We start from the raw sequence: 18,826 nt of genomic DNA, 5'->3' as shown, positions 1-18,826 counted from the left end.
GACGCTGTAAATTGTTTCACCTATATTGTTTTGGTTAAAGTATAATTGCCATTGTGAAGATACTGCCGGAATCTGGAGTCCTTCTATGCTAATGAAATATTTTACATGTGGGATCCTGAGCGACTGCTGCATCCAGATTGAGGGGATTGTCAGATTAATTATTATTTTTTGTTCATTTCCATTCTTTACAATTACATGATGACTGGTGAAGTAGATATGGGTCACTCAGAGCAAGAAATATACTGTAAATATATAATGGCAAGAAGGACAATTACGTTCGGTCCTTTATCCCTTGGGAGCCTCCACCACTCTACCAACACCATTTGGGAGTCACTCACCCAATCCTTACCTACATTTCCCTGCCTTCAGCACCTTGGAATGTCCACCATCCTACGTTCATCACTTGAGAGCCTCTAACACCTTAAACATGCAGTTTGGAAGCCTTTATCACCCTACTGTGACCACTTAGAAGCCTCCATCCCCCTCTCCTCACCACTTCGGAGCAGGGCTGGTGCAAGGATTTTTGCCACTCTAGGCAAAAGCTAATTTTGCCACCCCCTTGACTCCTCCCATTAACACGCCCCACCTTACTACTGGGGTGACACACAGTAACAAAACCCCTCCTCATGTAATCTCCGTACTACTGGGGTGACAGTCAGTGCCTGAAGAAATAACTTTCTTGCAGATTGTAGAACGGTGCCCCCATCAAGAGGGCGCTCTAGGTGGCTGCCTATTTTGCCTATAGGTGGAGCCAGCCCTGTTTAGGAGCCTTTATCATGCTATCAACACCACAAAAAGTCCACCTCCCTCCTTTACCTGAAAACCCCTGCCAACCTAAATACACCACATATGAGCCTCTATTATCCTACACTAACCACTTGGGAGCCTCCACCTTCCTATGATCACCGCTTGGGTGTCTTGGCTTTCCTCAGCAATAAGAAGACTTAGCCATCCTCCCCTCACCATTCAGGTGCCTCTGCCGTACTATTCTGCCTTACTACTAAGAACACTCACCACCATTTGGAAGCTTCTACCACCCTATTCTCAGCACATTGAAGATTCTACCACCTTCCCCTTACTACTCGGGTGTCTTCATTGGAATATAACCAGTTCTTAAATCATGAGTTGTTCCTTGTGAGCAATGCACCCCAGAGTTCTTGGTGAGGTTCAACATGCTTTTCAAGCATCCATAATTCTACAATTCTCGCTCACTTACAGTAATTTTATGTAAATAGAGATTTCCAAGCCAAAATAAAAGCTCATCTGTAAGGAATTTAAAGGGGATAAGATGTAGGGGATAAGATGTCTGATCGCGGGGGTCCCGTTGCTGGCATTAGTTTCAAGCGTCGGACGCAGTGCCTGAGGCTTGTGATGTCATGGTCACACCCCGCTTGTGACATCACAGCCACGCCCTTCAATGCAAGTCAATGGGAGGGAGCGTGACGGCAGTCACGCTCCCTCCCATAGACTTGCATTGAGGGGGTGTGGCTGTGACTTCACGAGCGAGGCATTGCCGTGACGTCACGAGCCTCTACCCCGTACGACCAGTCATCCGGCACGGAGCAAAGTTCGCTTGGATAGGGGATAAGATGTCTAGGGGCGGAGTACCCCTTGAAATAAGCTTCGGCATCGGTGTAGGGAAGATGGCTAATGCTGTTTTCCATTTATGTCTTTGGGAGTAGTGGAAGTAGCCCAGCTTGGACGTTTTCATTCCTAGACAGTTCTGGGTGGGACCTCTACTAGAGGTGAATCAATTGATTTGGAACAAATTAGAATCTTTCCACATTTTCCAAGAAAAATCTGAATCAGACAGGAGTCCCTGCTACTGTACACTGGCCTCCTACACTCACGAGTACAGCTGCTGGACCCATTCTCTGCAACCAGCCCAGCCGAGGTGTAAAAATCAGGAGATCCCATTTATACACCCTCCTCCCTGTCTCCTTTATAACCTTCTCTGGCAGAAGTCTTGTTTGAAGCCCATATTCTGATAGAATCCAAATGGAAATCTCTCACCCAAACATGTCTTCCAACCTTATGTCAACTATTTCACAACCATCAGAAGTCACAAAATGTCACAAAAACCTCTCTAGCCTTCCTTTATTTCACCTGAAACACACGCTTTTTGTAAACCTGGTAACCCACAGTACTAAAAAGAATTGAAAAAAAACTGTAGGAAACAAAAATGTGGCTTTTAATATATGAATTGGGAAAAACAAACATTAATTAAGCTAATGACTTAATGGAGATTTGCATATTGGCAGATACCGAATATAGAAACTGATAATTATCAGCTGGAAAGTAGAAAGAGAGTCTTCAGAATCCAAAGTTGCTGTTGCCAAATATTCTACGGCATAAAATTCGAGTTGAATAAAAGGGATTTGCAGAGACTGTTATGAGCAGATAACAAGGAGGCTCTTATGTGTAGATGGATCATAGATTAAAGAGCCACTCCGCATAAAATGACCTTTCTTGCTATCTGGTCTTCCCCATGCTGCAGATTCCTGAATGAGACACATAAAAAAAAGGGTTATAGGGGTACTCCGCCCCTACACATCTTATCCCCTATCCAAAGGATAGGGGATAAGATGTCGGATTGTGGGGGTCCGGCCGCTGGGGGCAGCTCACTGCTGCACCTGGCATTCGTTTAGAGTGTCGGGTGCAGTGCCGGAGGATTATGATGTCATGGCCGCGCCCCGCTCGTGACGTCACAGTCATGCCCCCTCAATGCAAGTCTATGGGAGGGGGCGTGACGGCCATCACGCCCCTTCCCATAGACTTGCATTGAGGGGGCGTGGTCGTGACATCACAAGCTGGAGCGTGGCCGTGACGTCACAAGCCTCTGCCCCGCATTGCCAGTCATCCGGCATGGAGCATAGTTCACCGGATGTCTGGGGTGCCACAGCCGAGATTGTGGGGGTCCCCAGGGGCGGGACCCCCACGATCAGACATCTTATCCCCTGTCCTTTGGATAGAGGATAAGATGTCTAAGGGCAGAGTATCCCTTTAATAAAAATGGAGACTGATCTCACCTTGTTGTGTTTGCTAAGTGCTCCTAAGGGGCTGAAATAAGTGAACCTAACACCACCCAACTCCTCCCATTGTGTGTCATATGACCCAGCAAGGAACCATAGACCCCATAGCAAAGCTCGGACTATGAAATGACGGTTATCATTGTTTTGTCTTCTCTGAATCCACAAGTAATCTGACAGTGATCTGGATCATGGACTCCTTACTAAACATTAAAGCTATAAAGCTATGGCATATAATGTCCCACTCAATCTTTGGCATGCATTGGCATATTGTTCGGTTCTTCCTCCATCAGGATGCAAGAAAAAGCAGAAAAATGTAACTTCTTGATGCGCCAGACCCTGTCACGTCATTGGTTCAGCAAGATTATAAACCGGATTAATAAAATCATATTTATTAAAAGCACATATCAACGCGTTTCTGGACGGATTGGGCCCTTCATCAGGACAAGGACCCACTCCGGTCCAGACACACATTGATATGTGCTTTCAATAAATTAGATTTTATTAATCCGCTTTATAATCTTGCTGAACCGACGACGTGACAGGGTCTGGCGCTTCAAGAAGTTAAATTTTTCTGCTTTTTCTTGTGTCTACTAATACCAATCCGGGAGGAACCAAGCTGCAGGACCCCAGTATATATTATACGTGAAAATAGATGTGGTTATTTCAGCGCAACATCACAGTTCTTATCCTGTAATACCCCACTAGTGCTTTTCATACTTCACCAGGGGCGCTTGTGTTTGTCTCTTTTTTCCCCTCTTCTCTTGTCCATAAGGATCGGCAGTTTATTTTCCTCCTTCATAGAAATGAAGTCAAGAGGGGACCATAGAGTCTAATCAAGTGAGTTTCCCTCACTGCTGAGTATTTGGACCAGTGTTGCAGGAATTGGCTCCCTCTTACGGCCTCCTGGTTGACACAGCCTGTTCTCTCTGAGCATGTAGCTCTATCTATGCTGACCTGAATCAAAGACCATGTAGAAAAGCCAAGGTCCGAGCACTCGCCAAGTTCTGCTAGAATGACACTGGTTGAGTAACACTGATCTATGGGACAGCTCGAGATAGCCCAATATTGCACTTAGCTATCTTTGACAGGAATGGAGCATTAGTGTGCACGTCTGATAGGAACCCCTATAATCTCCAGAATAGGAAACAGGTCCTTGCCACCTTTGGCAGTCCCCTGTAGACAATTCAGTGTGTATTAATACCCACAGGTGACCACTACTCATTCTCAGAGAAGAATTGGTTCCTGGAGATCCCTGGGTTGTCCAAGCCATCAGACATCAGACTGGAGATGAGATAATGTCTATTTTTGGGCAAACTCCTTTAAAACTTTAGTTAATTTCAGTTGGAATGACCATGTTTTAAGGAATTGTATTGCTTAAAGACCTAATAAATCAAAGTCGATGTATAATAAGGAACGTTCTGAAGGCTGCCTGGATGCCCCTGGGTTGTTCAAGCCATCAGAAAGTCATCCCCTATGCTGAAGATAAGAATTCACTTCTATTTATGGGTAAACTTTTTAGTTATTTTAGTTGGACTTACCAAGCTTTAATGATTTTTATTGCTTACAGACAGAATAATTTAGAGCCGTTGTATAATAAGGTTGAAGAACATTCTGAAGGCCTCCTGAACGCCCCTGGGTTGTCCCCTATGCTGAACCTAAGAGATAACATCTATTTATGAGTAAAGTTCTTTACATTTTTTGTTATTTTAGTTGGAATTACCAAGTTTTAAGGATTTTTATTACTTTTAGACAGAATAAATCAGAATCGTTGTATAAAGAGGACGATGAACATTCTGAAGTCCGTCTGGACACCCTTGGGTTGTCCAAACCATCAGACAGTTGTCCCCTATGCTGAAGATTAGAGATATTGTTTATTTATGGGGGAAATTACTTTGAATTTTTAGTTATTTCAGTTAGAATTACCAAGTTTTAAGGTTTTTTATTGCTTTTAGACAGAATAAATCAGAACCAATGTATAGTAAGGCTAAATAACTTCTGAAGACCTCTTGAACGCCCCTGGGTTGTCCCCTATGCTGAAGATGAGAGGTAACATCTATTTATGGGTAAATTCTTTTACATTTTTAGTTATTTCAGTTAGAATTACCAAGTTTTAAGGATTTTATTGCTTTTAGATGGAATAAATCAGAGCCGATGTATAATGAGGTTGAGGAACGTTGTAAAGGCCGCCTGGATGCCCCTGGGCTGCCCTTTACGCTCTTCTGTCCTGGACACATTTGCAGATTCTCCCCTGACCACTTTATGGCCACTCTTGGAATCTTCCTTCCTGATATGCTTAAGCAGATTAATTTGTTAGCCCAACATAACTTCCCCGCACAGATCCATCAGAATAAATTGGCCGCACGGTGCAGAATCTGAAATCATGATGTGCCATGTTCTTCTTCTAAGCGGCACTCGGCGGGCTCCAGATGCCAGGTGATCAGAATTACTGATGCATTACTTTCATAGCAGTTTGTTTTATGACTTGGCAGGTCTGGTGTATAGGTTCAGCTGTGCTCCATTAGCATACGGAATGACAGGCCTACAGAAAGGTTACATTATGGCATCAGACATGGTCAGCCCTTTTTCTATTCTGCACCACAGTTATAGGTCACTTTTTTTATCAAACATCTGGGCAGCACATTTTCTGTTGTGCATCTCTAGTATTAATGAGGGGCCCCGGGGGACCAAGAGGATAAGGGGAAAAGGATTAGTCCTTAGGCAAAGACTGACTAAACCGACACCGTGATCTATGGAGACGGAGAGCTGACTCTGCTGCTTCTATAGAATGAGAAATACTGATGTGGTCATTCTATGCATTATGGATAGAAAATATTGATGTCAGGCAGGGAGCCATTGTTCTTGTTTGTACCGAAATAGTCTGAAATATGTGGATGATTTATACAGGAATAAAATAAAAAAATACGTTACAGTAAATGAAACAACCTCTAGAACATTCTTCTCCAGGACGGACCGGAGTCAAAACAAGATCTGACATGTCCCTCCCTAGAAAAAATGACGAAAGAAAATTTACCTCTAAAATGCATTTTGGGGACAAACTCTTCTTGTCATGGAGGTGTCTCTTATATCCTATTAATTAAATGGGCACTGTCAGATTCAAAACTTTTTCTATGTTGTACGTCTTGGCAAAAGATTAAAGGGGTACTCCCGTGGAAAACTTTTTTTTTTTTTTAAATCAACTGGTGCCAGAAAGTTAAACAGATTTGTAAATTACCTCTATTAAAAAATCTTAATCCTTCCAGTACTTTTTAGGGGCTGTATACTACAGAGGAAATGCTTATCTTTTTAGATTTCTCTGATGTCATGATTTGTTTCACCCTACGATCTTGTATCCATGACCCAGGCCCTTTGTTTTCTGTATAAGAGCAGGGACTCTTGTCTTTGACAGGTGTCTCTTCTCCTATATATATACTATTCATGGGCAATTGCAGGGAAGTTGGGGTACTTACTAATCAGGATACGAATCTGACACTAATCCAACAGTCAAATTTTCCGAATTGTAACCAAAATGAATTGGCTGGACAAAGAGCTTACCCTGTTTCACCATTACATTGTCCTAATGATTGGTGGGATTATGGAGGTCAGACTCTACTATAATTTTTTTTAAATCAACTGGTGCCAGAAAGTTAAACAGATTTGTAAATTACCTCTATTAAGAAATCTTAATCCTTCCAGTACTTTTAGGGGCTGTATACTACAGAGGAAATGCTTATCTTTTTAGATTTCTCTGATGTCATGACCACAGTGCTCTCTGCTGACCTCTGCTGTCCATTTTAGGAACTATCCAGAGCAGGAGAAAATCCCCATAGCAAACATATGCTGCTCTGGGCAGTTCCTAAAATGGACAGCAGAGGTCAGCACTGTGGTCATGACATCAGAGAAATCCAAAAAGATGAGCATTTTCTCTGTAGTATATAGCCCCTAAAAAGTACTGGAAGGATTAAGATTTTTTAATAGAAGTAATTTACAAATCTGTTTAACTTTCTGGCACCAGTTGATTTAAAAAAAAAAAAAAAAAGTTTTCCAAGGGAGTACCCCTTTAACCTTTCTAATATACTTCATAAAAATGTCAAAAATTTTCTTTTTATAGAAATTATGGCTTATAATAAAGACCACTAAGGGTCTTCGTTCCATCCAGAACTTAATCCTGCCCCACAGCAGCATCATCTATGTCCCAGCTGAAGAACAGGTTGGGAAAAAGTCCAAGAAGTGAGCTCAGGACTAGCACTCCTCTGTGCTCACTCCTGTCCTATCAGACTGCAGCATGAAATCAGAGAGGAGGGGGGTAAAGAGCAGCCTGCAGTGACTGGATGAAGATACCCAGCACAGAACAGCAGACTCAGGGAGGAAGTGAATAAATGGTGAGTGAGGACATGCCCCCTCCAAAGCACAAAATGACCAAGTGAGCAACAGGTATTTGTGAGGTATATATAGGTGCTAGACATCTTCTTGAGCATATTCATGAAAAAAACTAAAACTTCCCCTTTAATTGCATTTAACTGCACTACTAGACACAACCTGTAGATAAGAGCAGCGCTGTTTCTGGAAAAAACACAGAACCTCCCTGTATCCTCATACAATTCCTTTTTGGCTTCAGCACTATATAATATAAACAAATTCCCATAGTAAAATGTAACTGTATACAACTCAATTAAAAAAAATGTTACGATTAGTTACCCAAGCGGGGCTCATCGACTATACAGGGTGGATGAAGGCAGGAAATGGCGAGTCCTCCTGCGCTACAATGGGTTTCTCCACTATCACCCAGTGTAACATAAACCATAAAGCGTTGTTACCCAACGCTGTGATACTTATGATAAGATTTAAAATAAAAAAACTGAGGATTATAATTTTTTTTTTTAAAGTGCGTACGGAGACTTCTGGAACGGTAATGCAGGAAGCTAATGTTGATATTAACATTATGTCTTGGGGAGACGTACAGAATCTGCTTCTCCTTCGCTTTAAGGAGGGAACATGGAGTTGTTATTCATAGAGTTTTTGGTATTAAAATGTAATCAGGACCTGGACATCCCCCCCATCCCCCGGCATGGTGCAGACCCCCCCCCCCCCCCCCCTATGGGGGGGTCTGCACCATGACGGGGGGCTGGGGGATGTTCTTGTCATGGCGTGTAGCCCCCTGTCAAGCCGCAGACTCTTTTCTTCATGGCGCAGTACCCCCCCCCCCTCCCCCGAGACATCTTTGTGTTCTTATCTTCAGGACTATGTCAGATCTCTTGGATCCCTCCATACAGACGCACTGTACAGATCATTAGAACTCTCCCCCAGCATCGTTGAATTCTCTTTGTGTACGTGGCTGAGGCCTCTCTATCGGCTGCCAATACAGCCATACAATGTTTGTCAGCCGCCTCTTAGCATTGGGAAGGATTTCCAAAGCCGGAGCGAAAGTGTTGCAGACGTGTAAAACCAACTGTGAAATTGCGTCTCCTCTCCCTGTTATCTGACGGTCTCCTCTTCACTCCACATCATGTCTGCAGAATACAGTCATTTACTAAAAGCTGTAGTCTCAGGATTTGGAGCACAACACGAGTTTGACACTAATCCAACAGTCAGATTTGCCGAATCGTAGCCAAAACAAATTGGCTAGGCAGGGAGCTTACCCTGTTCCACCATTACATTGTCCTAATGATTGGTGGGATTATGGAGGTCAGACTCTACTATAATTGGAAACTTATGCCATATCTGAAGGTTTGATCACATATAGGTCCTACTGGCCACACATGTTTTAAGTGGATGATTTTTAAGCCAGACCATTTCTACACCATTAAGTCTATCGTTGCGTATACACATGGTGCAAAAGTAAGATATTCTATTCATTCCAATGGCTAGATGACTATTTCCAGAGACTACTATAATTGGTTATTAACTAAAATTAGCTAAACCTAAGCAATAGAATATGAAAAGAAATGAGTAAATTAATTTGTCAATAAATCAGATTTGGCCCAAATTTCCCAAAAATTCTGATTCCTTATAATCTGATCTCTTTTAGATTTGTTTCACCCTACGATCTTGTATCCATGACCCAGGCCCTTTGCTTTCTGTATAAAAGCAGGGACTCTTGTCTTTGACAGGTGTCTCTTCTCCTATATATACTATTCATGGGCAATTGCAGGGAAGTTGGGGCACTTACTAATCAGGATACGAATCTGACACCAATCCAACAGTCAAATTTTCCGAATCGTAACCAAAATGAATTGGCTAGGCACAGAGCTTACCCTGTTCCACCATTACATTGTCCTAATGATTGGTGGGATTATGGAGCTCAGACTCTACTATATTTGGAAACTTGTGCCATATCTGAAGGTTCGAACACATATAGGTCCTGCTGACCACACATTTTATAAGTGGATGGTTTCTAGGCCAGCTCTGTTCTACACCATCAAGTCTATCGATATGTATACACGCGATGCAAAAGTACTATATTTTGTTTATTCCAATAGTTAGCAAGTTTTCTCCATAAGGATAGATGATCTCTCATCCTCTCGGTTGGTAATTAGGCCAGATTTATGGTTTTCTGTACATCATGAATTCATACAGTATAGGATGAGATTTTTCTAGCATGGCATGTACTTTTTCTATAGCTCATCAGAAAATGCATTAGAGAAGGAGCAGTTTGGGTTCTCGGTCAGGGGTATCATTATTAATGCAAATTAATTAAAATCTGACTAACTGCTCCGTCACTTCTCATCCCTTCATCTAACAATAAACCCCATAAACGTGCTAAGCACCTGTTGTTTTATTATTTTTTTATTATCCCATTAGATCGCTGTTGGGAGATTCCTCCGAAAGGAAATAGGGAAGACATTTCTGCGCTCTTCTATTTTCTGTACGTTATTATACATTTATGGAGTTCATCTCAGACTGTGGTGTCGACATTGCTCCCCATTCTATGGTTCTCCAGCTGTTGGAAAACTATAACACCCAGCATGCTTTCACAGACAGCAGCTAGGAGTTTTAGTTCCATAACAGCTGGATAGGTTGGAGCCCACCGGTTTCTGGCAGTTGATGATATACAGAGAAGGAGAAAATGATAAACCTTGGGGTTGGGATCATGACGTATAGATAGACCTAATCCTTCTAACTATAGGTATACCCTTACCTGCTAACAGTGGTCGTACTGGCACAGCAAGCGATGGTGGTGACTACGGAAGAGTTGGGAGGAGACAAACTAGAGGAGACATCTGAAATCCAGTCATTCACCACTGTTGGTTGATGGGAACATATTATTGAAGCTTTTGGTCCTTAGAGTATCAGAGTCTACCATATAACCAACCTTATAATGTATATTTCAAGGGTGGGAACCAGCAGGTTCTCTCTGATTCAGGTTGTTCACCCAACCAGAGGTATGCGTTTTCCTTACCCAGTCCTGAAACTGTTATGAGCGCTGTCCTAATCCCCCTCAATCCATGCTGGTATACTGCTTATTCAATACGGGAGTACACAGCATGGAGAACATATCTAGGTTGTTTTGTTCCACCCCCTTCTGTGGCTCTTGTGCCAATATGGCCACTTTTAAAAGGTAGAAGAAACCTGTCGATAGAAGCTGCCCTTGATACAATCTATATATTAAAAGGATTATCCACCATAAGGTGACTTAAGCACTTACCCACCATACAGTAATGGACATTCTTGGGAAGCATGTTTTGAGTCCACCATAATGCTACTGCTTTCTTTTTGAAAATAGCTATTTCCTGTTTGAGTTCCCCCATCAAACTACAAGTCCCAGGATCCATTGTTTGTAACTAAAGCACAGACAGGCTCCCTTTAAACACCTGAGGGATGTAGTGTCTTGACCTTCACTGCAACCTGGGAAAGCCAGAGATAATACTCTTAAATATGCATACTTTTGTATGCTGCTAAAATGAACATTTAGGGCAAAGATCACATAAGAATTGTGAGACTAGTAGTCAAACGCAAATACAGACACTATGTGATGAACTACACTCACTTTACAGCCCCTATAGCACTGCAAATAAAAAATTACCCCAAGGTATCTTTACTATAGATAGAAGCAGAGCTGGCTTTAGCAAGCAGCACTCTATAATATCATGTCTTCTGCAATGGGGTTCAGTTCATAATGTTTCTAATTTGTGGTTGTACATAGTAGAAGGGTCTGACTCTAATTGTATGAGGGGGTCTTTGTCCAAAAGAGTCCCAGTGGTTCACCTGTCTACCCCAAGATCACCGTGGACCCTGATATTGATGCCTTTGTTATCAACTCAGTTAGGATCCCCAAAGAGTTAAATGACAAACTCAATTCTGACACATTTGGCCCCGTCAGCCCTCACAGAGACACATTCGTCACAGCTTGTAGTCATCACCTTACGGGTTACCGTGTGATATTTGGGTGTATGTGATCACCACAGGGGTTAGTGAAGTTTATTTCATCGATTCATGGGTGCAATACCATTGTTTCCCCTTTAAAATGTCATCGGCGGAGGTCACCATCTCATCAGGTCTGTGAAGGATGGGGTCAGCTTCACCAACAAGAAAAAGTTTTAATCAATTGTAGATACTTCTGTCTCCAGGAAAATAGTTGTTTCTAAAGAAAAACAAAAAACAAAAAATGAACACAAGATGGCTGCTGCTAAAGTACTGTATGAGATCAAATCTGACATCGGTCACATCTATATTCTATGGATTATGTGGCAGACTGAGACCTATAAAATATACTCTGCCCCTATAATCACTGCTTCACATAACATAATGTCCTCATGTGGTGTTATACCAATTTAAAGATCATGTTAACCTTTTAACATCCCATTGTTTTAGTTTTCCCACCCTGTGCCTATGAAAGAGGCATTCCAGTATCAGAGACTTGTATTTAAATAAGACGATCACCCCAAAATAATACCCTTGACAGGTCATTGTGGAGTCCTCTTATTGTCAGTATGGTGTTGTCTAAGCAGGTCCTCAGCTCCTCCCTCTTTCCTTACAGGAAGTTGTGTAGTTTTCTCATTGCTTGTGTGGTGTTGTCTCAATATCTTCCTGGCTCCTCCCTCTCTCCTGAGATGACACATCATCAGCTGCTGTCTCAGGGGCATGGCTGAATACTGTCTCTGAGCTCAAGCCCCACCCCATGAGTGATGTCAACTCCTCTCACAGCTCCTACATCTACATCACACTATCCCTGATATATAAATGTATAAATATATATATATATATATATATATATATATACTGCTTAAAAAAAAAAAAAGGGAACACTAAGATAACACATCCTAGATCTGAATGAATGAACTAATCGTATCAAATACTTTCATCTTTACATAGTTGAATGCGCTGACAACAAAATCACACAAAAATTATCAATGGAAATCAAATGTATCAACCCATGGAGGTCTGGATATGGAGTCACACTCAAAATCACAATGGAAAACCCCACTACAGGCTGATACAACTTTATGTAATGTCCTTAATACAAGTCACAATGAGGCTCAGTAGTGTGTGTGGCCTCCACGTGCCCGTATGACCTCCCTACAATGCCTGGGCATGATCCTGATGAGGTGGAGGATGGTCTCCTGAGGGATGTCCTCACAGACCTGGACTAAAGCATCCGCCAACTCCTGGACAGTCTGTGGTGGATGGAGCGAGACGTCCCAGATGTGCTCAATCATAGTCAGGTCCGGGGAATGGGCGGGCCAGTCCATAGCATCAATGCCTTCCCCTTACAGGAACTGCTGACACACTCCAGCCACATGAGGTCTAGCATTGTCTTGTATTAGGAGGAACCAAGGGCCAACCGCACTAGCATATGATCTCACAAGGGGTCTGAGGATCTCATCTCGGTACCTAATGGCAGTAAGGCTACCTCTGGCAAGCACATGGAGGGCTGTGGGCCACCCCACATCATTATTGACCCATCGCCAAAACAGTCATGCTGGAGGATGTTGCAGGCAGCAGAACGTTCTTCACAGAGTCTCCAGACACATATGTCACATGTATTCATTATGAACTTGCTTTCATCTATGAAGAGCACAGGGCACCAGTGGCGAATTTGCCAATCTTGGTGTTCTTTGGCAAATTTACAAACGTCCTGCACGGTGTTGGGCTGTAAGCACAACCCCCACCTGTGGACGTCGGGCTCTCATACCACCCTCATGGAGTCTGTTCTGACAGTTTAAGTGGACAAATACACATTTGTGGCCTGCTGGAGGTCATTTTGCAGGGCTCTGGCAGTTCTCCTCCTGCTCCTCCTTGCACAAAGGTGGAGGTAGCGTCCTGCTGCTGGGTTGCTGCCCTCCTATGGCCTTCTCCATGTCTCCTGATGTACCGACCAGTCTCCTGGTAGTGCCTCCATGCTCTGGACACTATGCTGACAGACACAGCAAACCTTCTTGCAACAGCTCGCAATGATGTGCCATCCTGCATGAGCTGCACTACCTGAGCCACTTGTGTGGGTTGTAGACTCCATTTCATGCTACCACTAGAGTGGAAGCACCGCCAGCAGTCAAAAGTGACCAAAACATCAGTCAGGAAGCATAGGAACTGAGAAATGGTCTGTGGTCACCACCTGCAGAACCACTTCTTTATTGGAGGTGTCTTGCTAATTGCCTATAACTTCCTTCTGTTGTCTGTTCCCTTTTCACAACAGCATGTGAAATTGATTGTCAGTGTTCTTCCTGAGTGGACAGTGGGATTTCACAGAAGTGTGATTGACTTAGAGTTACATTGTATAGTTTGTGTTCCCTTTATTTTTTTTGAGCAGTGATATATATATATATATATATATATATATATATATATATAGACAATAGAGGGAGGATGATGTGGGAAAAATAGGGAGAATAATGTGTGGTCATAGCATGATGCTTTGTGTTGAGCAATGTCACAGGCAGAGAAGCAGACAGATGAATACAGCAGGTGCTGCAACCTCACTGTGCAATAGTCTACTGTGAAATGGGTGGGGGGAGTGTGATGAAGATCTGAGGAGAAGCAGTACAAGCAGAAAGTACAGGGCTGAGGCCCCAAAAACAAATGGATATTTCATGATTTCAGAACTGGAGAAGACAGATAAGCAATGCTATAAGCTTCTGCAGTATATATGTATATATCTTTTTATCTGATGTCATAATACCCCATTAATTTGCCATGACTTTATGGTGTACTACTTGCAACCACCACTAGAGGGAGTGTAGAAGTCTACTGCTTGCTGTTTTATTATTGATTTAAATATATAAACAATACACTTTTTATATTGTTATTCCTGGGCAAGTTTTCTAGTTACTGTCACTTTCTATTGTAGTTATTAATTAAAATGTTCATTATAGTATTTCTGTTCTGTATATTATTTTGTCTGGATGTCTAAGTTCTGAAATGGTGTAAGTTACATTCTAGATCTACCGCCACCTCTTGTTCTAATGAATCGCCACCACCTGACCGGGCAGAATCCATCCGATATTCTGCTTTTAAAGTTGGTAATGATTCGCCTCCGTGCTCCGTGGTCCAGACTCTGTTAAGAATCCCATATATCACAAGGCGAAAGCTTGGTGTTTTTTTTTTTATCTACCGGTGTGACCTCGTACTCCGGTAAAATATTATCCCATGGATCGGAGATGAAAGGGGTATAACCTTTTTTTTTCTTTTAAGATTGGCCAGTCTAGCCCAAAGGGATAATAAGATTCCAAACTGTCCTTTTAGGAACCATCTTTTCTAAGTAATATCTTTCACGGCTAAGTGGCGAGTACACAACTGCGAGAATAAAATACCCAAATGCCTCAGAGCTCCGTAAGATTTTACAACATCGAGCTTGTTTTGTTTCATTAAAGAGGTTAGATTGTTATGGTTGTTTATGCCCTTGAGGAAACGGATTTAAAGACAAGAAATATGTAAGAAAAATATTTTTATTAAAAGTAAAAACATATTAAAATATCCACACAGAGAGACGCTGTCTGGCACCACCTCCACACAAACACCAGGGAATCCCAGCTCAGAGAAGTCCATTACTACAAACAATGTCCCGCGGTGGTTCTGCTTCCAGTAAGTCACAATAGCACAATCTTCATATAACAAAAGAAAACTAAACTTGCACTCACCAGTGGCACAAACTTTTTTTATTTGGAATTAAATACTCACATTGGTACCGGGGGGAAACATATATCAAAGGCAGGGGTGCTCAGCTAACCAGAGGAAACAGCCGTTTCACACTCAGTAGTGCTTCATCGGGCCTCTGAGAGGCCCGATGAAGCACTATTGAGAGCGAAACGGCTGTTGCTTTCGGTCAGATGTACACCCCTGCATTTGACACTAACCATTAGATACACAATCTTCTTTATTGGAATAACATACTCATGAAGACATATTTCAAATAGAGGGGTGTGCAGCTGATTAGAGGCAACAGCCATTTCCGCACTCAGCAGTGCTTCACTGGGCCTCAGGTGTACACCTTCTCTAAGGGGCCGATGAAGCACTACTGAGTCTTAAACATCTGTAGCCTCCGACCAGCTGTACACTTCTGTATGGGCACTTACCTTTAGACCTTTGTTATTGGCAACATCCATTTCGCACTTAGCAGTGCTTTATTTGGCCAGAGGAAGAACTACTGAGTGGGAAATGGCTGTTTCCTCCAGTCAGCTGTACATCTTACCAATCTTCTTAATTTGAATTACATACTCACATTGGCACAGAGGAGATGTTTTTTTTAAATGCAGGGGTGTGCTGCTGACCAGAGGGAACGGCCATTTCATACTTAGTAGTCTCTGAGCAGAAGCAACAGCTGCATCCCACTCAGTAGTGCTTTATTTGGCCTGTGAGAGGCCCGATGAAGAACTACTGAGTGGGAATTGGGTGTTGCCTTCGGTCATCTGTACATCTGACCAATCTTCTTTATTGGAATAACATACTCACATTGGGGAGACATATGTTAAAATGCAGGGGTCTACAGCAGACCAGAGGCAACAGCCGTTTCGCACTCAGTAGTGCTTCACTGGGCCTCAGCTGTACACCTTCTCTAAGAGGCCCGATAAAGCACTACTGAGTGTGAAATGGCTGTAGCCTCCGGCCAGCTGCACAGTTGTGTATGCACATTCACCTTTAGACGCACAACTTTTGTTACCGGAATAACATACATTGGTGCAATGGGGAGACATGTAAAAAGCAAGGGTGTACCGCTGACCGAGGCAACAGCCATTTTACAGTCAATAGTGCTTCATCGGGCTTCAGCTGTACACCTAAGTATGAAACTGCTGTTGCCTCATGTCAGCTGTTAACCCCCTGCATTGGACATTGGTCTCCTCCCTGTACCAGTGTGACTATGATATTCCAATAAAGAAGATTGTGCGCTTAATAGTGAGTGCCGCTTTTCTTTTTATTATATGAAGATTGATATATTAAAATATAGCTACAAAAAATGGTTTATAAGAAACAAAATCTGGTTTTGTTCTTTTTTATAAGAAGCCAGAAGTTTCTTTGCGAATACAGTTTGTAATCAACCTGTTTTCTCCATGCATGATAAAATCCACTGATTATTTTGTACTCCAGGACATTAGGTCAGATTTCTTGATTACAGTTTAATTTACCTTAGTAATGATGGGAATTGTTATTGACATTCATTTAATTGCCTTAAATAAGTGCTCACTGCGCATTACCGAGCCGATCGTTCAAAAAGTTAATATCAATTGGGGTAACCTAAGAAAAGGCTCGAGACAAAAAATATAACCAAAGCTCAGAGCATTAAACAAACAGTATACTTATAATAAAGGCTGGCGGGGTAGTCTATTTGATCTAATCTCTTTTTGGCAGAATGATACTCCAGCCGTAAGCTGATCACTGATCGTTCATTTAATGAGCGCAACTGACAAATCTATGTTTTCTGCTCTCTGGTCAGGTAAGAGTTACAATCATGAACCAATGGGCAGCTAGGAGGGGTTATTTTAGGCTTCTTGAGCCTTCCAGCCCATGCTCTGACTTTTTCCTTGCACTCTTGTCTGTGCACACATGCACTTTGAATAGTCATGTCTTACCTGTTTATCTTTATTTGTCTTAACTGGTCGGTTTTATCCTGAGTAGTTTTGTGTCTGTATTAGTAACTTGTGTTTACACCCGTTTCTGTGAATCCTGAATCTTGATCCGTGTTTAGACCTGTTTTATATTTTGTATTCCTCCATGTTTGGAGTTTGGTTTTGAAGTTAATCCTGTTCCTCCTCTGGTTGGTTCTGTTCTTGAGTTTCCATATATCTATAACTTAGGAGTCTGTTTGGTCTGTGTTCAGACCTGTTGGTCTTTGTGCATTTTGTAATTTTGTTATCCATGATTTACTTATCCTTGATCTATATAGTGTCTGACTTCAGTTTTGCCTGTCCATCCCCTACATTCCTGTTTTTTTCACCATTATATATTTCCTGGTACGTACCTACATAGTCAAAATGGAAATAAAGACTTTGGAGGAATTGGAGGGATTTGCTGCTGGGATTTGCACACAGAATTTTTTGGTCTGAACTATAACAAAAAGTGGAACTAGGTCAGGACTGAATTGCAGAAGACGACCCATAATCAGCTACTGATCACACGGCAGTCTACACGGCCGTCACGCCCCCTCCCATAGACATGCATTGAGGGGGCACGGCCATGATGTGACAATCGGGGTGTGACCGTAATGCCACAAGCCTGCGCCCTGCATTGCCAGTCATCCAGCACCGGATGTCTGGGGTTTCGCAGCAGAGATTGTGGAGGACCCCAGCGGTGGGACCCCCGCGATAAGATGTCTAGGGGTGGAGCACAACTATAATGCATACAAGGGTTAAGGAGAACAGCCTAGGTTACATTTTGGCTGGAGGTGTCCTTTAATAGGAGCTTGGTATCTTCTGAATCAGTATAGGCTGGGATCTGACCGGTTGCTACAGAAGGGGTTAATAAATAAACCAATATCATCCGTTCTGCTTTCACCAGGTACCTATTCCCAATATAGCTCTTGCCTATGTATGTCCAAGATGTAAGGACCTTCAAGGAAATCTGGGTTTGCAGGAATAACTTTGAACATGAAGTAAGCGAACCCGGCCAGAACATCCAAGATCAATACGGCTGAGGGTGCGCGAGAGTTCCTTCTACGTACAGCTGTCTCTACAGGACGTCACTATTAGAGAGACGCTTCAGGGTATGATGGTCTTTGGGTATTTGTCTTTGAGTCAGGGTCAAAGCTTCTCTAAGAAGACGGCTTGAAAGTAGGAGGATCATCCATATGTGACTTCTCCAAGAGTTAGAAACATTCAGGCCCTCAAATCACAACGGGGAATTTCTGCTGCGGAAAACTTACATCTGCTTTATCTTGACGTTCCATTGTATAGAAGGATACAGTTATGTTGTGACTATGCATGATGTGCACCTCTACATGGTATTGTATGCTGGGGTAATTGGACAAGGACATAGAAGTGCCCCGCCTGAGTGGTCCTGAAGAGGTCAATGACATAGACTATAACTTCAAAGTCATTAAAGGGGTATTCAACCTTTGGAAACTTCACCATAGGTACCTACAGTTCTCTACAATGTCTTTAAAGGGGTACTCCAGTGGAAAACAATACAGTGGCCCCTCAAGTTACAATATTAATTGGTTCCAGGACGACCATTGTATGTTGAAACCATTGTATGTTGAGACCAGAACTCTACGGAAACCTGGTAATTGGTTCTAAAGGCACCAAAATGTCATCCAAAAATAGGAAAAAGTGAGAATTAAAGATAAATAAGTAGATAACTAATATAGATAGAGCAAATCCTTATATATAAAAGTAAGAAAGATCTGCTGGGAGCTGTAAATTACTGTCTAT

General features: G+C 42.4%; 1 protein-coding gene and 1 long non-coding RNA gene across 8 annotated transcripts in view; one reads left to right on the top strand and one right to left on the bottom strand.

Moving 5' to 3' along the window:
* LOC130293824 (uncharacterized) overlaps positions 1 to 11,611 on the bottom strand; it is a 62,462-nt gene extending 50,851 nt beyond the window's left edge. Inside the window, exons 1-2 of the long non-coding RNA XR_008848308.1 lie at positions 11,476 to 11,611; positions 10,168 to 10,270 (exon numbers count right to left, since the gene is read on the bottom strand). This is a non-coding gene — a long non-coding RNA (uncharacterized LOC130293824). The remainder of the gene's footprint in view (positions 1 to 10,167; positions 10,271 to 11,475) is intronic.
* The window catches only part of LOC130293821 (calmodulin-binding transcription activator 1-like), a 1,711,968-nt gene that overhangs the window by 751,396 nt on the left and 941,746 nt on the right, over positions 1 to 18,826 (top strand). The gene's annotated exons all lie outside the window — the stretch shown is intronic.

Source organism: Hyla sarda, chromosome 10 (assembly GCF_029499605.1).
Source record: "Hyla sarda isolate aHylSar1 chromosome 10, aHylSar1.hap1, whole genome shotgun sequence".
In the NCBI taxonomy this organism is placed as follows: domain Eukaryota; kingdom Metazoa; phylum Chordata; class Amphibia; order Anura; family Hylidae; genus Hyla; species Hyla sarda.
Note: the sequence above shows the minus strand (reverse complement) of the source record. Positions and strands in the feature narration are given on the sequence as shown.